The sequence below is a fragment of the Bombina bombina genome, chromosome 9 (assembly GCF_027579735.1).
Source record: "Bombina bombina isolate aBomBom1 chromosome 9, aBomBom1.pri, whole genome shotgun sequence".
Lineage (NCBI taxonomy): Eukaryota > Metazoa > Chordata > Amphibia > Anura > Bombinatoridae > Bombina > Bombina bombina.
In genome coordinates, this window is record NC_069507.1 from 224,756,190 (window position 1) to 224,775,910 (window position 19,721).

Here is a 19,721-nt window from a genome sequence, read left to right on the forward strand (position 1 = left end):
AGTGGCCAAGGTCGGCAACTGGACATACAAACAAGATCTGCATACCAAAACCTGTGAGGCCATGCTGGAGCTACCAGCAACACAAACGATTGTTCCATGATGATCTTGGAGATCACTTTTGGCAGGAAGATATAAGCAGGTTGGTAACATAAAGGAACTGCTAACGCATCCACTGCCTCCGCCTGAGGATCCCTGGACCTGCACAGGTACCTGGGAAGTTTCTTGTTTAGATGGGAAGCCATCAGATCTATTTCTGGAAGACCCCATATCTGAACAATTTGAGAAAACACATCTGGATGGATCGACCACTCCCCCGGATGTAAAGTCTGATGGCTGAGATAATCCGCTTCCCAATTTTCTACACCTGGGATATGAATCACAGAAATTAGACAGGAGCTGGATTCCGCTCAAGAAAGTATTCAAGATACTTCTTTCATAGCTTGGGGACTGCAAGTCCCACTATGATGATTGACATATGCCACAGTTTTGATATTGTCTGTCTGAAAACAAATGAACGGTTCTCTCTTCAACAGAGGCCACACCTGAAGAGCCCTGAAAAAAGCACAGAGTTCTAAAATATTGATTGGTAACCTCGCCTCTTGAGATTTCAAAACCCCTTGTGCTGTCAGAGATCCCCAGACAGCTCCCCAACTTGAAAGACTTGTATCTGTTGTGATCACAGTCCAAGTTGGATGAACAAAAGAGGCTCCTTGAACTATACGATAGTGATCTAACCACCAAGTCAGAGAGAGTCGAACATTGGGATTTAAGGATATTAATTGTGATATCTTTGTATAATCCCTGCACCATTGATTCAGCATACAAAGCTGGAGAGGTCTCATAAGAAAACGAGCAAAGGGGATTGCGTCCGATGCTGCAGTCATGAGACCTAAATCTTCCATACACATAGCTACTGAAGGGAATGATTGAGACTGAAGGTTCCAACAAACTGAACTCAATTTTAGTCATCTCTTGTTTGTTAGAGACAGAGTCATGGACACTGAATCTATCTGGAAACCTAAAAAGGTGACCCTTGTCTGAGGAATCAAGGAACTTTTTGGTAAATTGATCCTCCAACCATGTCTTTGAAGAAACAACACTAGTTGATTCACATGAGAGTCTGCAGAATGTAGAGACTGAGCTAGTACCAAGATATCGTCCAAATAAGGAAACCCCGCAATACCCCGTTCTCTGATTACATAGAGTAGGGCACCGAGAACCTTTGAAAAAATTCTTGGAGCTGTCACTAGGCCAAATGGAAGAGCGTCAAATTGGTAATGCTTGTCTAGAAAAGAGAATCTCAGAAACTGATAGTGGTCTGGATGAATCGGAATATAGAAATATGCATCCTGTAAGTCTATCGTGGACATATAATGACCTTGCTGAACAAAAGGCAGAATAGTCCTTATAGTCACCATTTTGAAAGTTGGCACTAATACAACTATTCAAAAATATGCAGATCCAGAACTGGTCTGAATGAATTTTCTTTCTTTGGGACAATGAATAGATTTGAATAAAACCCCAGACCCTGTTCCTGAAACGGAACTGGTATGCTTACCCCTGAGAGCTTCAGGTCTGAAACACACTTCAGAAAAGCCTGAGCCTTTACTGGATTTGCCGGGATGCGTAAGAGAAAAAATCTTCTCACAGGAGGTCTTACTCTGAATCCTATTCGGTTGCCTTGAGAGACAATACTCTGAATCCATTGATTTTGGACAGAATCTGTCCAAATGCTTTGGAAGAATCTTAATCTGCCCCCTACCAGCTGAGCTGGAATGAGGGCCGCACCTTCATGCAGACTTGGGGGCTGGCTATGGTTTCTTAAATGGCTTGGATTTATTCCAACTTGAAGGTTTCCAATTGGAAGCAGATTCTTTGGGGGAAGGATTGGGTTTATGTTCCTTATTTTGTCGAAAAAAATGAAAAAACGGTTAGAAGCTTTAGATTTACCCTTAGGTCTTTTATCATGAGGCAAAAAAACTCCCTTCCCCCCGGTGACAGTTGAAATAATTGAATCCAACTGAGAACCAAATAAATTATTACCTTGTAAAGAAAGAGATAGTAATCTAGATTTAGATACCATGTCAGCATTCCAATATTTAAGCCACAAAGCTCTTCTAGCTAAAATAGCTAAAGTCAGATTTAACATCAATTTTGATGATATAAAAAATGGCATCACAGATAAAATGATTAGCTTGTTGAAGCAAGCGAACAATGCTAGACAAATCAGGATCTGTTTCCTGTTGCGCTAAACTTTCCAACCAAAAAGTTGATGCAGCTGTAACATCAGCCATAGAAATGGCAGGCCTGAGAAAATATCCAGAATATAAATAAGCTTTCCTTAGATAAGATTCAAGTTTCCTATCTAAGGGGTCCTTAAAGGAAGCACTATCTTCCATAGGAATAGTAGTACGTTTGGCAAGAGTAGAAATAGCCCCATCAACTCTGGGGATCTTTTCCCAAAACTCCAAACTAACTGCTGGCAAAGGACACAATTTTTTATACCTTGAAGAAGGGATAAAAGAAGTACCAGGCCATTTTCATTCCTTAGAAATAATGTCAGAAATAGCACCAGGAACTGGAAAAACCTCTGGGGTAACCACAGGAGGTTTATAAACAGAATTTAAACGTTTACTAGTTTTAACATCAAGAGGACTAGATTCCTCAATATCCAATGTAATCAACACCTCTTTTAACAAGGAACGAATATACTCCATTTTAAATAAATTAGTGTTTTATACGTAATATGACAGAGCAGTGTGTATTTCTCGCGAGATCGAGTGTTAGAAGAAAAATCTGTGATTATTTCATTTAGCATTGATCTCTATGGGAGAATCTTTAACGCGTCTGTAATTACGCTTATTAAATAAACGCAGTACTTGTGTTACCACGACGCGTTATGAGTTTGTTTTCAGACTCATAATACCTACGTTATAAAAAGTACGCAATGGAAATAACGTACAAGTAATTAGCGAGCAGCTATAACGCAAAACTCGTAATCGTTATTTCTAAAAAAAATTGCATTAAAAGGTTATAAGTGCTCAAAGTTATGTGTAAGGTTTGGAAAAAAATGGTCTGCAAAGGGCTTTCCCAGAGAGATCTATATATCTATCTATATATCTATATATCTATCTACATACATATCTACATAAATTTATATATATATATATATATATATATATATATATATATATATATATATTTATTTATACCATTTCATTACTGTCATTATGAACAAGCACATTTCTCTAAAGCTAATCTTTTATTTTTCATCTGTTAATGTCCAAGAAATAGATTGATTTATACCTCAAACAATATCTCATAGAAAGTTATTTTATATTGATTTGTTATATGATACTTTCACATAAATTAATGTGTATTTGTGTTTCTAGAAGTCATATTTTCTATTTATTTTTTTAAATTATTATTAATGCTAGAATTTGTACATATATCCTTGCACATACTTGTATGTGTATGTGTATGTATATGTATATATATATATATATATATATATATATATATATATATATATATATATATATATATATGTGTGTGTGTGTGTGTGTGTGTGTGTGTGTGTGCGTTATGTCAGAAATATTTTGCAAACATATTTACATGTCCCTAAGTTCCATTTTTTGTTCTAAACAATGTTGTCTATCCTATCTCTGTGTTTATTTATACCACTATATGTATATATTGTAAATTTATTATTATTCTGAGCAGGAATAATTGCAAATATAACATGTAATCAGAGTAGCATATGTATTTATTTGCAATCAATGGATATTTTAAAGGGATAGGAAAGTAAAAAATTAAGTTGCACGATTCAGATAGAGCATGTAATTTTAACGAAGAAATAAGTGGCGGACCTCAGTTCTTAAATGAAACCAATGTTTTATTCAAATGAATGGGTAAAAGCAAAGTATCCATTGTAGATTCCAAGAGACACACAAAGTAAATGAAAATTACAGAGAGGTTCGATCTTACGCGTTTTGGCAGAAGTCAGCCGCCTTACTCATAGACCATACCGGAACCTCTCTTACCTGTAGCTTAAACCTTCTTACAGGTGTACTCCCATTTAGTTCTACTCCAATCAATTTCTTCTGAATGGGAGGTTCTAGGCTGTGGCATTTCTATTCAATTACATAAAGTGAGTGTTTCACATCTGTCATTTAACTGACTAACAGAAATGTTTATATTACATAGTTATCTGCGAGATATTCAAAAGTGTTTACATTTTTACATATACTTAGTATTACCATTATTACTTTTGTTACACACTATAAGATAAAGTAAAATATCTGCACACAAGGTGCTGTGTATTTAACCGTTGGCTCTATTCAGACCCAACAATTTATGATGTCATGTTCTGAATTAAATCCTTCTGGAACCAATGCTTTAAAGATAAAGATCCAATATGCAAAAAGAATTTTCCCTCAAACATAAAATAATTATGTTCGAGGAGAAATTCAATGACTTCCAGGACATAATTTTTAAAGTATGAATCGAAGGAGGTATCCAGGTCCAGAAAGTATTCCACTGCCTTTAGACCCAATTTATGAGGAATCATAGAGTACAGCGACACTACGTCCACAGACAGCCAGCTGAATGTCTCCTTCCATTCAAACTCTTCAAAGATATTTAAAACATGTTTTGTGTCTTTAAGGTGGCTTTTTAAGGTTTGAGACAATAGGTTGAAGGATTTCATCAATCCAGTCAGACAAAGGCTCTAGTACAGATTCTAAACCAGATATAATGGATCTTCCCTTGATGTCAGATATTCCTTTATGTGTCTTAGGAAGGTGGTAGAAAATGGGTATTTTCGGATTTTCAACATATAATGAATCAAATGTAGCTTTATCTATATACCCATTCTCTAGACCGTCATCCAATAGAGACAAAAGTTTCTCTTGAATTCTCTGTGTTGGGTTCCTATCAAGTTTGATGTATACTTCCTCATCATTTAGTTGCCTATTTGACTCATTTATATACCAATCTTTGTCACATACTACGATGCTGTTGCCCTTATCAGACCGTTTGATAACAATCTTATCATTCCCTTCTAGCTTTTTCACAGCTTCTCTTTCTTTTTTACTCAGGTTTTGTTTAGAGCATACTTCTTTCTCTGATTCTTTTAGGGAAATTAGATCTTCTAATACCCTTTTATGAAAGAGTTCTAATTGTGTGCCTCTGACTCTGGTAGGGTAAAAATTGGATCTATATCTTTTGAATCTAGGTCCTTCTGACCTACCTCTCTCAGTCTGCTCTAGTTCAAATGTAGTAATATTATCATTTATCGTTTTGGTCTTAAAATATTTTTTCATAGTCAGTTGTCTAATAAATTTGTTTACATCCAGAACAGTCTGAAAGAGGTTAAAATCACTGCTCGGACAAAAACCCAGACCATAGTTTAACACTTTTATTTCACATTCACTTAGTGGATAAGAAGATATATTGAGTACTGATCCCTGTAATACTATTTCTCCTTCTGTGCTATTTGTCTTAGGTGGTATATGTTTTTCGCTTTTTCTCTCTTTTCTATACCTCCTCCTCCACTTTAAAATTCACTTCTATTTTCAAATGTGCTTTGTTCTCTTGCTATCCCTTGTTGGAAAAGAATACGCACATATCCTAAACTAGTGGGAGGTAGCTGCTAATTGGTGCCTGCACACATTTGTCTCTTGTGATTGGCTAAATAGATGTGTTCAGCTAGCTGCCAGTAGTGCAATGCTGTTCCTTCAGCAAAAGGTAACGAGAATGAAACAAATTTGATAATAGAAGTAAATTTGAAAGTTGTTTAAAATTGTATGTTCTAAAAATAATATTTTGGGGTTTCCTGTCCCGTTAAGAGCTGGGTCAGGTTTCTCTCTTCACCTGTGTAACCCCTCCTGATTGCAATCTATTTTTAAAAACCACCCCTACACAAGTGTTATAAAATGGGCTGGCATATAAAATGACATTTCTTACTGAAAAAGAAATTCAAGAGAAGGAAGAAATACACTTGAAAACAGCATGCCAGTAAAGAGGTGATTTTAATTTCTGCTGTATCTGAATCATGACAGTTTAAAGTTAGGTGGGCTAACCCTTTGAGCTATCATTTTAAGATTATATTAAATCAAACATCAATTCAAATTTTAAAATACTTGTCTAAAATATTACACTGTGTGTCCTAATGTCAGCACAGACATTGCAGCAATTCAACCCGATTGAGTATGATAAGGTTGATTGACACTCCCCTGCTAGTGGCCGATTGACTGCGAATCTGCAGGGGGTGGCGTTGCACCAGCAGCTCACAAGAGCTGCTGGTTCAATGCTGAATACGGAGAGCGTATTGCTCTCCGCATTCAGTGAGGTCTGTCGGACCTGATCTGCACTGTCGGATCAGGTCCAACAGACCTTTGTTAAATAGGGGCCTGTGACTGTAAGATTAAAATCTATCATAAAATCATTTTCAAGCAACTCTAAAAAGGTTTTTTTTTTACTTGACTAATTAAACAACATTGGCTTCATTTTGGCTTTTTCCACGTGCCATAACTTGTCGTTGTTTTAAAGTTATGGTAAATCCTAGTATTTTTGAACCTACCTCCTGTGCTTGTGCAATGTCCGTACACTTGGTGTTGACAAAATATGCTAAAGAAGTTTTTTCTTTAACATGTTTTGGATTGTGTTGTTTATTTAGCCCCAGCATACTAATGACTTCCATGTCTCAATAATGTGCATTTTGGAGAATAACTATATATCTTAGAGAATACAGCACTTTTTTTTTTATAAGGATTGAAATATATATTTCCCTTTCATGTTCTTTGGAAGATATAATCAAATCTATTTTTTGAACTTTGTTACAGGACAAGTAGAGCAAATCCACAGACTGCTGACCAGCACACATTGGAACCCAGAGACTCTCATTTCTACCCAGTAACTACCATAATATGTGAGTCAGAGAGCAGAGCATATTGGGTGTCCATGTGACTCTCTCTATTTGCCCATTTCTGTATAGCTATTACAGAATAGATTTTGGTACTGAAAGCTTCAAAGACATGAAGAGAAAGTGGCAATACAAATATATTAAATATTATATGTATGTATAAGAAATTAAAATCAAGCTCCCAGCTCTGTCAAACCAGTGTCATTAAAAAGCTAACAAACTATATTATACGAATATTAAAATATAGGTTTCCTTTGCATAAGATAATGAGCAAAAACACTTTTAAGTCCCTCACTTGATGCTGCAAGGTGATTTTAATTTCTGCTGTATCTGAATCATGACAGTTTAAAGTTAGGTGGGCTATCCCTTTGAGCTATCATCTTAAGATTATATTAAATCAAACATCAATTCAAATTTTAAAATACTTGTCTAAAATATTACACTGTGTGTCCTAATGTCAGCATCAATGTTTATCTTTAATACTAATTTCACATATACATACTTTCAAAGTATAATGCACAATGTAACAAATGGCACTTACAAGTTCTGATGAGTGATCAATGACACAAGTATCGAGCAATTTGATTAGTTAGTGATAGTTTATAATGTGTATTTGAATCAGATTGGCAGATGTCATAAATCATGTGATTATGTATGTTCCAATCAAAAGTAGTGGAAAAATTCACTAGTGTGTGGATTGCTTAGGAGTTTGCGTCACAATTGGTGCGAAAAGTGTTGAGTCAAATATGGCGCAAAGTGGAGAGTGGGACTTGTATTACATGGCTTAAAGGGACACTGAACCCAAAAAAATTATTTTGTGATTCTGATAGAGCATGCAACTTTCTAATTTACTTCTATTATCAAATTTTCTTCATTCTCTTGGTATGTTTATTTGAAAAGCAAGAATGTAAGTTTAGATGCTGGCCCATTTTTGCTGAACAACCTGGGTTGTCCTTGCTGATTGGACAGCACCAATAAACAAGTGCTGTCCATGGTTCTGAACCAAACATCTGCTGGCTCCTTAGCTTAGATGCCTTCTTTTTCAAATAAAGACAGCAAGAGAACAAAGAAAAAGTAAATTAGAAAGTTGCTTAAAATGGCATGCTCTATCTGAATCATGAATGAAAAAAATTGGGTTCAGTATCCCTTTAAACATGGTGCACATAGATTTTTCCAACAAATAAAAAGGAAGTTAGCTATATTATGTTGTGTATTTATTTCATTTTTATTTCTATATCTATTAGTGCAACAAGTTTGGGGCAAAACTTTGCACCAAATTTGTAGAAATAATATTGTCCCCTTGCTTTGTAATGAGAGACAAAGTTGTAGCATAATCCATAAGTAGTAATGTATTTTTCATTTTTATACCTATATCTACTAGTGCACCAAATGTGGAGCAATAATATTGTTTGATTTAGAAAGGGTATACAATTTTAATAAGCATATACAGCAGCACTGAGGCAAAGGAGTAGCAGGGCAATCCAATAGTTAAAAATATAACTTTTATTTAAACATGTGTTAAAAGAATACACAGCTCCAAACTCCCTGACTAGTTTCGTGCCCTATAGGCACTTAATCATAGGGTAAGTTTGTCAGGTGATAGTACCTCTATTTAAAGGGACCAATACACCTGTATACAATTAAATGAAACAACACATACATAAAATACAAATATATGCATATCTCATAAAAAAAAACCAAATAATTCCATTTGCATGCACCAATTCTAAGTAAGAAAAAGCAGCTCACACAAGCTAGTTTGAATATGTTTACATTGTTCATCATATGTTATATATGTTATTTATGTTACTATATGTCTGATACTGCAACAAATACACATAAAAAAGACACCAATACTAAATGGTCTAAAAGACACATTCCAAATGGTGCTTAACTATTCTATGCATAAATCAAGAATTGCTATAAAACTGGATCATTAATTATGCAGTTTGATGGATCATCAAAAAAAGAACAAAAAAGAACAAAAAAGAAATTTATTTATAATGATTTGCAAAAAGAGTTTCTTATCAGACATATAGTAACATAAATAACATATATAACATATGATGAACAATGTAAACATATTCAAACTAGCTTGTGTGAGCTGCTTTTTCTTACTTAGAATTGGTGCATGCAAATGGAATTATTTGTTGTTTTTTTATGAGATATGCATATATTTGTATTTTATGTATGTGTTGTTTCATTTAATTGTATACAGGTGTATTGGTCCCTTTAAATAGAGGTACTATCACCTGACAAACTTACCCTATGATTAAGTGCCTATAGGGCACGAAACTAGTCAGGGAGTTTGGAGCTGTGTATTCTTTTAACACGTTTAAATAAAAGTTATATTTTTTAACTATTGGATTGCCCTGCTACTCCTTTGCCTCAGTGCTGCTGTATATGCTTTTTGAATCTATATTTTCAGCTACACCGGCCGTTTTTACACAGCTTAGCACCCCTGTTACCTGTTAGCTGCCTGGATCCGCCTCTGCATATGGATTGTGCCGGAACTCCCTGCCTGTAGCAGCCTGGTATTGTTTGTCTATACAATTTTAATAGAGTTTCTAATTTACTTTTATTATGTAATATACTTCATTCTCTTGCAGCATCAAACATAAGCTTTCTGTGTTTTCCGACTCAAACTGAGTTCTATGGCATCCGCGACCTCAAGGGTGGCAGATTGAAAACTAGGTACGCTGCGTCAAAATAGACGCGAGGGTACTTGTTAAATATTTGATAAATTCGGAAAAGGTTCAAATAGAGTTGAAACATCGGTAATAGCGCAAGCATCGATCTGAGTCGGATTGAGATTACGGAATAGTATTTTACGTCACAAATTTCAACATTTGCCAATCTTGACGCTTTGATAACTACGGCGGTTCAATATCGCAACAAATACAACGCTTTGATAAATTGACCCCTAGGCCTGCGCGGTTTTAAAAAAAATAAAATTGTGGTTTTCGACCAAAAGAAATGCGGTTTGCTATTCAACTTGCGATTTTATTAAAAATGACTAAAACACCTTAATTTTTCAGTTAAAAATTTACAGTATATAACACTACAGAATCTTAATGTACATGTTTTTCAATGGTCAATACACTCTGGGAGCATAAAAATACAAACCACAAAATAGTTAAAATCAAATTAGCTGCCTGTGCTGTGGTTACAACTAAACACTAAACACTAGGAATGCAATGGAATCAAATATGTTATGCGTCACAGAAATTATTATTTTTTTAAAAAGGCAGTGGCACTTTAAATTTTTGTATAATACCATACCTCCCAACATTTCCAGATTCTAAAGAGGGACACACACCCCCCCCCACAACCCCCCGAGGGCAAAAGGTGTGATATGTGGTGGGCAAGAACAGGGATGGGGAATGGCTTAAAAACCATGAGACTGATGTCATATACATTAAATTCTAAATAAAAAAAACATCATCTACATATAAAGAATATCCTATAAATCCTGTGCCATATATACATATATATATATATATATATATATATATATATATTAAAATACACACAGTACATAGCATACACACATATACACAGTCTCAACTACAGAACAACACACATCATACAAACACACACTGCAGAGCATACACATAAAAAAGCACACACACGCAGCAACACCTACTACAAAGCATACACTTTGCACGTGCAGACACTGAACACTACACTACACAGCATCCACTTACATGCAGACTCTAAACATACACACACCATATACACATACATGCATACACACAACATACACAAACTATATACACAGCATGCACACAGACACAGTGCCCAGCATTCACATACATGCAGACACACAACATACACATACCACATACACAGCATCACAGATGCAGACACACAACATACACCAGACACATTTCACAGCATGCACATACATGTAAATGTACAACATACACACAAAGGGGCATATTTATCAAGCTCCGTATGGAGCTTGAAGCCCCGTGTTTCTGGTCAGCCTTCTAAACATCACTGCTCCATAACCTGTCCACCTGCTCTGAGGCTGCGGACAGACATCGCTGGAAATCAACCCGATCCAATACGATTGGGTTGATTAACACCTCCTGCTAGCGGCCGATTGGCCGCAAATCTGCAGGGGGTGGCGTTGCACCAGCAGTTCACCAGAACTTCTCGTGCAATGATAGATGCCGACAGCGTATGCTGTCAGCATTTATCGATGTGCAGCAGACATGATCCGCTATATCGGATCATGTCCGCTGGCACCTTATTAAATATGCCCCGATGTATGCACTTTCAAGTACTACTAGGCATAATATATACATTTGTTTAATACAGAAGGGACAACTAAGTAGTATCTCAAATCTTTAATTTAGATGGGGCTTATTTGGTTTCAGGCATTGTAAAAATGTTCCTGCAAATAGGAAGTATACATATGTGAGGTATGTAAGCACAGCATTACTGACCTGTAAGTACTAAAGTCTGAGGAAAACAAAACTGCTATGATGTGCTTTCTTATTCCCACCGATGAGACTCACAGATTACAAGACCTCAATTAGTTAATGGTCATTCACCTAAGCCCATATAAGGAGCAGGGGGGGAGAGAGAGAGAGGGCAGGGAAGTGCTGCTATAATTTTTTTAAAACAAGCTGAATTAGCGCTGCAGCTCCTGCTGCTAAACCCGAACCCGCACAGATAGACAACCTGTGGCCTTACCTAGATCGACAAACTTCTTTTCACTGCGCTCCCTCGTCCCACCCTCCCAGAGCAGTCAGGCAACACTCAATCATGCTGTGTCAGGTCCCCACACACCCGGTGCTAAAACTGATCAGTAGCTGCCTTCTAAACTTTTATTAGGAGTCTGTGCTGCGCGCTATTGTGAGAGCTTAGCTAGTATATGGGGTACTCACATAGTTTCTCTTGCACTAACAAACAGGAGGACCCAAAGCGCTGAGTTATAATCCACTTGCAATACTACCGGTCAGAATGCACCTACCTGCGCTAAGATAGTCAGTTCCATGCATGCAGTCACTATAGCAGCGCCACTGTGAGGAGCCAAATGATTATTGATCATGTACGGCATGTTATTGGGTTTACACTGCAAACGTTATGTGCTGATCAGACAAAAAAACAATTTAAAAAAAATGCGGACTCTCACGGTTTATAAATCGTGGAGGTTAATCGCGGTTTAAAACCCGCATCTGCGGAAAAATCACACAGCCCTAATATACACATTATAGCCCTTTCCTGTCAAATACCTTGTCACATACCGTACACCTTTTACCTCTTATAAAAAAAAAATCATCCCTAACAGGCCAGTGGTGTATTTATGTTTTGTGCTGCCCTAGGCACTCAAAATTCTACTGCCTCCCCCCCTTAAAGGTTTTAGGCCTTTCTTGCACTTAATATTTTTTGGGGTCATTGTGTAAAATGTTTTTGTTTTGTTTGTTTTTTTAATAACAATTAAAAAGAAAATGGGCTAGCAAAACACTTGCATACAGATGGGTTGAATTACATGCATCTCATACCATTTTCTCCCTGAGAGAAGGGAGAGAAAAGAAGGGGAGGGGAAAAAAGGGAGGGAAAGGAAAGCAGGAAGGGAGGGAAAGAGAGAGAGAAGAGAAAAGTGGTGAGGGAAAGGAGTGAAAGAAGGGAGCAAGTGAGGGAGTTTAGAGAAAGAAGGGAGAGAGGAAGGGAGGGAAAGAAGAACACACTTTGAAACAATCACTTCCCTTTACATGCAACAACATACAGTAATAACCATTATTCAAGTAATTAAACTTTTTAAGTGTCCGTTTCCTATTTACTCCATGGGTTCATGAATGCAGAGAAAGCTATTAGTAGCTAACATACATTAGCACTGAGAGTTTATGATTAGACATCACATGAATGCAGAGAAAGCTAGCTATTAGTAGCTAACATACATTAGAACTGAGAGTTTATGATTAGACATCACATGAATGCAGAGAAAGCTAGCTATTAGTAGCTAACATACATTAGGACTGAGAGTTTATGATTAGACGTCACATGAATGCAGAGAGAGCTAGCTATTTGTAGCTAACATACATTAGCACTGAGAGTTTATGATTAGACATCACATGAATGCAGAGAGAGCTAGCTATTAGTAGCTAACATACATTAGCACTGAGAGTTTATGATTAGACATCACATGAATGCAGAGAAAGCTAGCTATCCGTAGCTAACATACATTAGCACTGAGAGTTTATGATTAGACATCACATGAATGCAGAGAGAGCTAGCTATTAGTAGCTAACATACATTAGCACTGAGAGCTTATGATTAGACATCACATGAATGCAGAGAAAGCTAGCTATTAGTAGCTAACATACATTAGCGCTGAGAATATATGATTAGACATCACATGAATGCAGAGAGAGCTAGCTATTAGTAGCTAACATACATTAGCACTGAGAGTTTAAGATTAGACATCACATGAATGCAGAGAAAGCTAGCTATTAGTAGCTAACATACATTAGCACTGAGAGTTTATGATTAGACATCACATGAATGCAGATAAAGCTAGCTATTAGTAGCTAACATACATTAGCGCTGAGAGTTTATGATTAGACATCACATGAATGCAGAGAAAGCTAGCTATTAGTAGCTAACATACATTAGCGCTGAGAGTTTATGATTAGACATCACATGAATGCAGAAAGAGCTAGCTATTAGTAGCCAACATACATTAGTACTGAGAGTTTATGATTAGACATCACATGAATGCAGAGAAAGCTAGCTATTAGCAGCTAACATACATTAGCGCTGAGAGTTTATGATTAGACATCACATGAATGCAGAGAAAGCTAGCTATTAGTAGCTAACATACATTAGCACTGAGAGTTTATGATTAGACATCACATGAATGCAGAGAAAGCTAGCAATTAGTAACTAACATACATTAGCACTGAGAGTTTATGATTAGACATCACATGAATGCAGAGAAAGCTAGCTATTAGTAGCTAACATACATTAGCACTGAGAGTTTATGATTAGACATCACATGAATGCAGAGAAAGCTAGCTATTAGTAGCTAACATACATTAGCACTGAGAGTTTATGATTAGACATCACATGAATGCACAGACGCATCCAGTCTGTTAGCTGCTAAGACCTGCAATAAGCACTGTGCTGGCAGACCAACCACAGCTGACAAGGGGAGGCAGCATATCGGCACAAGGTCTTCTCCTCCAACCTCACCTTGGAAGCATATTCCCGGTCAAGTTTCTCACCAAGAAAGCTTCCACTGCAAAAATGCCGGAGGCTCTAAATGAAGCAATGGTTAAACTTTAAAGGAGCACTGCCTGTAAAGAGCGACCTTAATCAGCGCATGTGCCTTGTCTTCTCTGTAAAAGCCTGCACTTTATTGCTCACTGTACTGTGTGTTGGCTTTTAGAGAGAGAATAGGACAGATGTGCTGCCCCTCCCAAATCTGCTGCCCTAGGCACCAGCCTTGTTGGCCTAGGCCATAATACGCCTCTGCTAACAGCATAAATCACTGTTTTGTATTTTTAGACCTAACAATATACAGCATATATATAATAATGTATTTAAGCATACACACAGGTGATGAAAATTGCAGGCTGAACCTATTGAGTTTAAGGGAGAATAAATCTTAGTTTAAAGAGCGTACCTAATATCGACTAGATTACAAGTGGCGTGCTAATGTTAGCGTGCAATATTGAAATATCGCACCAGTGCTAACTTGCGCATATTAGAAATTGAAAGTAAATTTGCACTTGTCAGGTTAGTGCGACTGAAGTCCTCCGGTAAAGGTTTAGGGCTAAATAAAAAGTTGCACCAACAGAACACAAATACATTAAAATAAAGTGTTACACTCATATGTACATTAATAAAAAATATTTATATAAATATTAAAAATAAAACATTATATTACGCCGAGTATAAAAAAAATAATATTATACAAGGAATTTTTCATGGTACAAAGGTATCAGATGACAATGAACAAACAAATACAAAAGCAGTGTGAACCATCAAACATATTCACAAAGAGTGACTAAAGTGTAATGTATCACCAAAAGTTAAATAAGAGAAGTATTCATGTTTGTTATGTTAATAGCCTGGATGAAAAAAACTATTCAGAAAACGGTTTGTCCGAGTTTGTAAAACTCTTAATCTTGGCCTATGATAAAAAGAGAAACAATTAAAAAATAAGTGGCCATGGTATATTTTTTTTAATTTAATGTATATTTTTATAGAGTAGAATAGTAATTTTTTGTTTCCTGAATAATGACTTTTTTTCACGTGACTAGTAAGCTATAGTGATATATTTCCAATTCTGGCTATTTTTTGTTGTTGTGTCTATTGATATTTACAACCGAGGAGATGCTTCCTTTCATTAAAGGGACACTCAAATCAAAATTAATTTTTCATTTTTCAGATAGGGCAGTAATTTGAAACAACTTTCCAATTTACTTCCATTAACAAAATTGCACAGTCTTTTTATATTTCCACTTTTTAAGTATGACTACTGAGCATGTGCAAGAATTCCCAGAATCTATGTATATGCATTTGTGATTGGCTGATGACTGTCACATGATACAGGGGGAGTGAAAATAGACATAACTTAAAAATTTGTCAGAAAAAAAATCTACTACTCATTTAAAGTTCAGACTAAGGGGTCGATTTGCAGACAATCGGTTGCTAGCAAGGGATGTCAATCAACCTGATTGTATAGGATCGGGTGGATTGAAGACCGCAGCCTCAGAACAGGGGATCAGTTATGGAGCAGCGGTCTTTAGACCGCTGCTTCACAACTGCTGTGGCATCAAGCTCCAATCAGAGCTTGATAATTCGGCCCAATATCTCATTTTCCCTGTCATGAACGTCATTGGACTTTCTGTTCACAAAGCAACGTTCACGTTTGAAAACCATTCACTAAGGTACGATTCTTTTCAAAAACACGTTCAAAAAGGCACAGGGGTCAATTTATTAAAGTGCAAGTGGACATGATACGATAATACGTATCATGTCCGCCGCACATCGATAAATGCTGACAACATAAGCTGTCTGCATTTATCATTACACAAGCAGTTCTTGTGAACTGCTTGTGCAATGCCACCCCTGCAGATTCGCGGCCAATCGTCCGCTAGCAGGGGCTGTCTATAAGCCCGATCATATAGGATCGGGCAGATTGAAAACCGCAGCCTCAGAGGTAGCGGACAAGTTATGGAGCAGCAGTCTTCAGACTGCTGCTTCATAACTACTGTTTCCGGCGAGCCTGAAGGCTCGTGCGGAAACAGGGGCATCAAGCTCCATTTGGAGCTTGATAATTCAGCCCCAATATCTCATTTGAACATATTCTTTACAGCTACATAGGCTCAATTTATTGTGTGCCAGCAGACGAAGTTTGCTATCATTAACCTTGTTCATCTAGCCCGCATTTAACATTGCACATGCTGCTGCTTGTGTAATGCCGCCCCTGCTTGTGCGGTGCCAATTGTGAGCGAGCAGGGGCTTTCAATCATCCAGATTAGATTGGATATTAAGGAGCAGTGGTCTTTAGACTGCAGCTACATAACTAGTGTTTTAGGTGCATAAGCCTGAAAAGCTGGGGCTCCTAAGCTGCCTTTTCAGCTTAATAAATTGAACACAATATCACAATAGAGCGGTTTCACACTTTTACAGTTTCAGTACTTTAAAATCCAGTTGAACAAAATGTTAAAAGTGACGAAATAGTCATTGAGCTCAGTATGCCCATCAAACATATATGCAAATTACATTCATGTTGTTTAGCATAGATGAGAATGGATTTGGATTGCAATAGGTTTCTCTAACACACTGTCAGGGGTTCACCCCAATTTTGTTTGTTATTTGCGACTTGGCTGCAATTTTGACTTACCTGTGTCTCTCCTCACCTGCTGCCTGCTGCTGCTCACTACACCCAGGCTCCCTTGTTTGGCCAAATTGGAGAACATCATCAGTGAGAGGCAGGTTGCAGTCCCAGAATTATGATGTCATCACTGACTATTAAAATGGCCTCAGTTCAGTCTGCCTTTTCCCTTGCGTTGTCTCTGACTTATCTGTGAGTTCCTGTGTTCCTGATTCTGTGTATACCTGGCTTGTTAGATGTCTGTCAGGGTGCCAGGAATCAGACTGAGACAAGAAGTGCAAAAATAATTACACCTTTATTAATAACAAAAAATAATAAAAAGTCCACAAGTCAAATAACAAGCCAGGAGTCAAAACCAGAGCTGGTAGTCAGACGAGCCGAGTCAGGAGCCAAAGCGAATAGTCAGACGATCCGGAATCAGGAACAAGGAAAACAGCAGAGTCAGGAACAAGCCAGGGATCAGGAACCAGGAAGGACGTCAGACAGCCAGGTAATACACAGGAACTCTAACAAACAGGTCTGAGACAATCCAAAGGCAAAGCATACTGAACAGAGGCCCTTTAAATAATAAGTGATGACATCACAATTCTGAGACTGCATCCTGTCTCACACAGATGATGCACACCAGTCTGGCCCTAAAAGGAAGTGCAGGAAATGAGCAGTATTCCCCACAATGCACCATAGTCAGCAAGAGAGGTGAGTAAAATGGCTGCCAGCAGCACATGGCAAACAAAACAGGGAAAAAACCCTGACAGTACCCTCCCCTCAAAGACCCCTCCCCCGCGGGAGGACAAAAGGCATATTGGGGAAACAGGCATGGAAGGCACGGAGGAGGGCGGGAGCATGAACATCAGAGGAGGGAACCCAAGAACGCTCCTCCAGACCGTAGCCCCTCCAGTGAACCAAATACTGTACACGGCCCCTGGACATACGAGAGTCAATAATGCTGCTGACCTCATACTCCTCATAGCACAATTCTCTGCAACAGACAGAGGGTAAACCTGGCCCCAAGGAGGAATGGCTCCGGGTTGCAGGTCTATGCACAATCATAAGACTGGTAAGGAGGCAACGTACCGGAAATCACCTTGTCAAAAACGTCTAGGAACTCTTGGTACTCCTCTGGCAATTGAGATACCAAAGAAGTGCACAAGACTTTAACTGGTTTCTGAAGACAAGTGGAAATACTTATCGGGGACCACAGCAAAATTTCGGAACTGCACCAGTCGAGACTGGGATTGTGCTTTTGGAGCCAGGGATAATCCAGAATAACTGGAAAATGCAGAGAGTTTATCACCTGGAATTGGAGGGTTTCAAAATGGAGAGCCCAACAGCCATGGACAACGGAGTAGTTTCGTGAGTAACTAGTGCGGGCCTGCCATCAATGGCCTCAATAGCAAGTGGAATGGACTGAGCCAAAACAGGAATGGAGTGCTTTGATACAAAAGCACTGTCAATGAAATAGCCTGCAGCACTGGAGTCAACAAGAGCCTGGGTGACTATGGAGGAGTCCACCCAGGAAAGGACAACTGTGACCAAAGGTTTCTCCTTAAGCGGTTCCGGGGATGAGGATGAACCACCCAAGGTCTGCCCCCGACAGGACCTTAGGTGTGAGCATTTCCCGGCCGTGTAGGACAAGACTTAAAAAGGTGGCCCTGTAACCCACGATAGAGGCAGAGCCCCTCCCTCCTCCTAAAGGCCCTCTCCGCCGTGGAGAGACGCATAAATCCCAATTGCATCGGCCCAGCAGTACCTGGTGACTCGGGACCAGGAGGCATGGGAGGAGAGGGAGGCATGGGTGGGAACGAACACCTAGGAGACAACGGAACAGGAGGCTTCCGCAAGCGCTCCTTGAAAGAGGGCCTCTCTCTGAGTCTGATGTCAATTAGGATCAAAAAAGACACAAATGCCTCGAGATCCTCTGGTAAATCTCTGGCAGCAACTTCATCTTTAATCGCATCAGAGAGCCCATGAAAGAAGGCGGCAACAAGGGCTTCATTGTTCCGACCAACCTCTGCGGGAAGGGTACGGAACTCAATAGCATACTGAGCAACAGATCTTGTGCCTTGCTGAATGGACATGAGTCGTTTAAAAGCAGAGGAAGAGCGACCCGGAACATCAAATACCCTTCGAAAGGAGGCCACAAATTCAGGGTAATTTGAAATCACAGGTTTATTAGTCGCCCACAAGGGATTAGCTAAGACAAGAGCTATGTCAGAGAGTAATGAGATGAGAAATCCCACCTTAGCTCTGTCAGAGGTAACATCTCAAAGTAAATGTTCACCTGGTTCAAAAACCCTCTGCACTGAATAGGATCGCCTCCATATCACTGAGGTAGAGGTGCAGGACCGGACATGCTCCTGGTAGGACTAGGTGCAGCAGCGGAAACAGGAGCAGCCATAACTTGTGGGACACGTTGGTCCAAATGTGCAGTGCGAGTCAGCAGGTTTTGCAGGGCTAGTGCAAATTGATCCAAGCGGTGATCTTGTTCATCCATCCTGAAAATGATGGCAGGTAAAGGTGGATTATTAGCACTATCAGGATTCATGGCCTTTGCGTAATGTCAGGGTGCCAGGAATCAGACTGAGACGAGAAGTGCAAAAATAATCACACCTTTATTAATAACAAAAAAATAATAAAAAGTCCACAAGTCAAATAACAAGCCAGGAATCAAAACCAGAGCTGGTAGTCAGACGAGCCGAGTCAGGAGCCAAAGCGAATAGTCAGACGATCAGGAATCAGGAAAACAGCAGGGTCAGGAACAAGCCAGGGATCAGGAACCAGGAAGGACGTCAGACAGCCTGGTAATACACAGGAACTCTCACAAACAGGTCTGAGACAACGCAAAGGCAAAGCATACTGAACAGAGGCCCTTTAAATAATAATTGATGACATCACAATTCTGAGACTTCATCCTGTCTCACGTGGATGATGCACACC

General features: G+C 38.5%; 1 long non-coding RNA gene across 1 annotated transcript in view; it reads left to right on the forward strand.

The window, feature by feature from the left end:
* LOC128639622 (uncharacterized) overlaps nucleotides 1-19,721 on the forward strand; it is an 87,949-nt gene that overhangs the window by 63,538 nt on the left and 4,690 nt on the right. Inside the window, exon 2 of the long non-coding RNA XR_008399233.1 lies at nucleotides 6,846-6,931. This is a non-coding gene — a long non-coding RNA (uncharacterized LOC128639622). The remainder of the gene's footprint in view (nucleotides 1-6,845; nucleotides 6,932-19,721) is intronic.